Source organism: Salvelinus fontinalis, chromosome 38 (assembly GCF_029448725.1).
Source record: "Salvelinus fontinalis isolate EN_2023a chromosome 38, ASM2944872v1, whole genome shotgun sequence".
Lineage (NCBI taxonomy): Eukaryota > Metazoa > Chordata > Actinopteri > Salmoniformes > Salmonidae > Salvelinus > Salvelinus fontinalis.
Window position 1 is genome coordinate 21,771,861 of NC_074702.1, and position 6,000 is coordinate 21,777,860.

Sequence of the window (6,000 nt, forward strand, 5' to 3'; positions counted from 1 at the left end):
TGTACAGGCACATTGCAGATTCAGTTGTACAGCAACATTACAGATTCAGTGGTACAGACACATTACAGATACAGTGGTACAGACACATTACAGATACAGTGGTACAGACACATTGCAGATTCAGTTGTACAGCAACATTACAGATTCAGTGGTACAGACACATTACAGATACAGTGGTACAGACACATTACAGATACAGTGGTACAGACACATTACAGATACAGTTGTACAGACACATTACAGATACAGTGGTACAGACACATTACAGATACAGTGGTACAGACACATTACAGATTCAGTTGTAACGGTGGTCCTCCTCCTCTTAAACCGAAAAGGAGGAGTAGTGATGGAACCAAGGCGCAGCGGGTTGTGATGACATATTTATTTACAGAAAAGACGAAAACACGAACTTGACTATAAACTAACAAAACAACAAACGGAGTAGACAGACCTGGACGACGAACTTACATTAAACACGAAGAACGCACGAACAGGGAAAAATAGACTACACAAAATGACGATGTACAAAACAAACCGAACAGTCCCGTATGGTGTGACAAACACTGACACAGGAGACAACCACCCACAACGAACACTGTGAAACAACCTACCTAAATATGACTCTCAATTAGAGGAACGCCAAACACCTGCCTCTAATTAAGAGCCATACCAGGCAACCCTTAAACCAACATAGAAACAGAAAACATAGAATGCCCACCCAAACTCACGTCCTGACCAACTAACACATACAACAAACTAACAGAAATAGGTCAGGAACGTGACATCAGTGGTACAGACACATTACAGATACAGTGGTACAGACACATTACAGATTCAGTGGTACAGACACATTACATATTCAGTGGTACAGACACATTACATATTCAGTGGTACAGACACATTACAGATACAGTGGTACAGGCACATTTGTCACGTTCTGACCATAGTTCTTTTGTGTTTTCGTTGTTTTAGTGTTGGTCAGGACGTGAGCTGAGTGGGCATTCTATGTTGTGTGTCTAGTTTTTTTGTTTCTATGTTTGGCCTGATATGGTTCTCAATCAGAGGCAGGTGTTAGTCATTGTCTCTGATTGGGAACCATATTTAGGTAGCCTGTTTAGTGTTGGGTTTTGTGGGTGGTTGTCTTCTGTCTTTGTGTCTATGAATGTAACGGCTTTCTTCCTGGGATGAAGGAGAGGACCAAAATGCAGCGCAGTTAGTGTTCAACATGTTTAATTAAACAATAAACAATGAACATTAACAAAATAACAAAATAACAAACGTGAAAGCCGAGACAGTCCTATCTGGTGCAGAACACAAACACAGAGACAGGAAACAACCACCCACAATCCCCAACACAAAACAAGCCACCTTTATATGATTCTCAATCAGGGACAACGATATACAGCTGTCTCTGATTGAGAACCATATTAGGCTGAACACAGAAACAGACGAACTAGACACACAACATAGAATACCCACCCCAACTCACGCCCTGACCAACTAAACACATACAAAACAACAGAAAACAGGTCAGGAACGTGACAATGAACCAGATCGGACTGTTTCGGTTTTTCACATTTATTGTTTTGTAGTTTGTAGTGTTCACGTTTTTGTCATCATTATAACATGATAAACACTAACCACGCTGCGCTTTGGTCCGATCCCTGCTACACCTCCTCTTCAGGCAAAGAGGAGGAAATCTGCCGTTACAACATTGCAGATTCAGTGGTACAGACACATTACAGATTCAGTGGTACAGGCACATTGCTCAGACACAGGGCTCACATTGCAGTAACATATAAACAGACCCGGGCCTCCCGGGTGGCGCAGTGGTCTAGGGCACTGCATCGCAGTGCTAACTGCGCCACCAGAGTCTCTGGGTTCGCGCCCAGGCTCTGTCGCAGCCGGCCGTGACCGGGAGGTCCGTGGGGCGACGCACAATTGGCATAGCGTCGTCCGGGGTAGGGAGGGTTTGGCCGGTAGGGATATCCTTGTCTCATCGCGCTCCAGCGACTCCTGTGGCGGGCCGGGCGCAGTGCTCGCCAACCAAGGTTTGCCAGGTACACGGTGTTTCCTCTGACACATTGGTGCGGCTGTCTTCCGGGTTGGAGGCGCGCTGTGTTAAGAAGCAGTACGGCTGGTTGGGTTGTGCTTCGGAGGACGCATGGCTTTCGACCTTCGTCTCTCCCGTGCCCGTACGGGAGTTGTAGCGATGAGACAAGGTAGTAATTACTAGCGATTGGATACCACGAAAATTGGGGAGAAAATGGGATAAAAAAAAAAAAAAAAAAAAAACAACAACATACCCATATTACAAAAGCAGAAACATATTTTTTTGTTTGACATTATTTATATTCTTCACAAAGCAGTGCTCCCAATTTTATATTTGTATGTGTATGTATTGTAAAAAATAGCAAATAAACTTTTCTCACAGGTAAGCAGCTTAGTTGTGTAAAGAAAGATACAGTATACAATGCATAAGAATGTCCAAGTCACTGCTGAATTATGACATTGTTATTATGCCGTAACTGTTATGTAAATCAAGGGTTGATGTACTTTTGTAGTAAGGCAGAAAATATAATATAATATAAAGCAATTCCAAGTAGTATTAGAAATATCCTCTTACCTTCACACTCAAAATAATAAAGTGACTGTTGATGTTGATGTAGGTAAAGGTTCAGTAGAGTAACCTGAATCTCACAGAGGTATTTATACACCAGTCACCAAGTCAATGACCTTGTGATCTTTATTGTTTTCTACAAGTAAAACGTGCGACATATGATATTATCAGAATAGATAAGGCTGAGTAATCTTTGAGATAACTGAAACATGATTCCAACTTCTGGCGAAATACAGACAGTATAACTGAATGATCAGGATATCGTGATATGGAAGGGAATAACAGGAAGCATCTACACATGTTCAACGTGTTACAGAGTAGTTGTATACTTTGCTACTTATAGAATCTCAAGAGCATGTACAGGAGCAGGCAACATATTGTATGTATTCTTATTCCACATCAGATATTTTACTGCAGTTGATGACTAAATTCATTCAGATAAAAGTAGATTAAAAGTGTCTAATTATAAAATGACTTCAATGTTTACTTATGGTCCTGGTACAATTACAATCCACACTCTGCTACATGACCAAGTGAGTGTGCATACAGTATGTGTGTCCATGCATGTGTGAGTGCGTACACAGGTGACTAAGCTAAATGTCTTGGTTTTGAGAATTTAAAAACATAGGGTTAGGCCATCATATTCCTATCAAAATACCTTTGATAATTGCATTTTAGGCGAAACCAAGAAATGCTTCTGAAACAGGTGCTGTGTTACACTTTATCTTCTCCAAATACATGGACATACAATACAGTACAATGATAGGAGCCTTTACAGAATATACATTTTCAATTAAACATATCTAAATGCATGTTCTCAATATAACTATGTTTACAGTGTGAAATAAAAAATACTCAACTGTTAATACATTTAAACATAGACTTTCCCTACACAGAGAGAATGTTACCTACAACGTAAGTTATCTAAGTACAGTGCCTTCAAAAAGTATTCACATCCCTTGACTTAAAAAAAATATATTGTTGTGTTACAGCCTGAATTTAAAATGGATTATATTGAGATTGTTTGTCACTGGCCTACACACAATACCCCATATGTTTTTTTCCCCCGAAATGTTTACAAATGAATGACAAATAACAAGCTGAAATGTCTTGAGTCAAGAAGTATTCAACCCCTTTGTTATGGCAAGCGTAAATAAGTTCAGGAGAAAACATTAACAAGTTAATAAGTTGCATGGATTCACTCTTTGTCAATAATAGTTTAACAAGATGTTTGAATGACTACTTCATCTCTGTACCCGACATATACAATTATCTGTAAGGTTCCTCAGTCGAGCAGTGAATTTCAAACACAGATTCAACCACACAGACCAGGGAGGTTTTCCAATGCCTCGCAAACAAGGGCACCGACTGGTAGATGGGTAAAAAAAAGCAGACATTAATTATCTTTTTGAGCATGGGGAACTTTTTAATTACACTTTGGATGGTATATCAATACACCCAGTCATAAAGATACAGGCGTCCTTTCTAACTCAGTTGCCGGAAAGGAACGAAACCTAATTGACAGAGTGAAAAGTAGGAAAAATCCAAGCCATGCATTCTGTTTGCAACAAGGCATAAAGTAATACTGCAAAAAATGTGGCAAAGCAATTAACAATTAACAATTAGCATTCGTCCAGGGTATCTACGATGCAGATCTCAGCTCCATTGAGTCTGCTGTAATAATGAATGTTCTTTCTGTTGGTCATGGGGAACACTTTGTAGTTATTAAACAGGTCCACTCGCCACCAGGGGTTAAGGTCCTGGTCAGTGAACGTGCCAAATCACTGTGCCAAACGTGCCAAATCTATGTGCCAAATCACTGTCAAGGTGTTTTGAGCATAATAAAATTCCCACATTGATGACTTGGTGGCTTTCCCCGTAAAGCCACATTCTTTCGGCACAAGATAGTACAAAAAGAGTTGTGAGAAACAACCTAATTGTGGTTACACATTTTAATGAGTCGGTCGAAGAGATGATTGCTCTGAATAAGTTAATAATAACCTTTATGATTCCTTACTCCAATAATACTAGAATTGAATTAAAAGTGATGGCACTTATCCTTACCAGTTGGGGCAAGATAGCCATAAACCTCCACTTCACAGAATCTGTTCAATGATCTGTTCAATGATTCCCAACCAAATTTCCTGAGCTTGAGCAATTTTGACAAATACAGTGAATATACAGTCTGTTGCCTTAAGAGTTGTGCTAGGCTGGTGGAATCTTATTCCAAATGATTCACAGCTGTAATGGCTGCCAAAGATGCTTCCACCAAGTGTTAACTCCAGGGTGTGAAGACATACACAATCGACACATCTTCATTTTTGATTAATTTGAAAAATGTTCTATAATGTTTCTTTCACTTTGAAAATGTGGAGTAGGTTGTGTAGATCGTTAGGGGGAAAAAATGTATTTAATCCCTTTTTAAATGTAATTTTAATGCAGCAAAATGTGAAGGCTGCAAGGGCTGTGTAGACTTTCACTAGTGGCTGTATACACCAGTCAGATACCAATTCAAAGATAGTGAGATTTTATTGCTTTGTTTTTTCATGCATGGTATTTTTCAGAACAGATAAGGTGCAATAACGTTCAAGTAAATACCTGAAACGTGATTCCAGTTTATGGAGTTATGCAGTATGTGATCAAATGTGTGGGATTGTGTGTGATACAACAACAGGAAGCATTTGCAGAAAAATAAGGGAGGAATGAGGGCAAAGGACAGGCACAGCAACAAGGAAACTGTTATCAAATCAAATCAAATTTATTTATAAAGCCCTTCATACATCAGCTGATATCTCAAAGTGCTGTACAGAAACCCAGCCTAAAACCCCAAACAGCAAGCAAAGCAGGTGTAGAAGCACAGTGGCAAGGAAAAACTCCCTAGAAAGGCCAGAACCTAGGAAGAAACCTAGAGAGGAACCAAGCTATGAGGGGTGGCCAGTCCTCTTCTGGCTGTGCCGGGTGGAGATTACAACAGAACATGGCCAAGATGAATTAGAGAGAGCATACTTAAATTCACACAGGACACCGGATAAGACAGGAGAAATACTCCAGATATAACAGACTGACCCTAGTACTGCAGCATAAATACTGGAGGCTGAGACAGGAGGGGTCGGGAGACACTGTGGCCCCATCCGACAATACTCCCGGATAGGGCCAAACAGGCAGGATATAACCCCACCCACTTTGCCAAAGCACAGCCCCCACACCACTAGAGGGATATCTTCAACCACCAACTTATCATCCTGAAACAAGGCCGAGTATAGCCCTCAAAGATCTACGCCACGGCACAACCCAGGGGGGGCGTCAACCAAGACAGGAAGATCACGTCAGTGACTCAACCCACCCAAGTGACCCACCCCCCCTAGGGACGGCATGGAAGA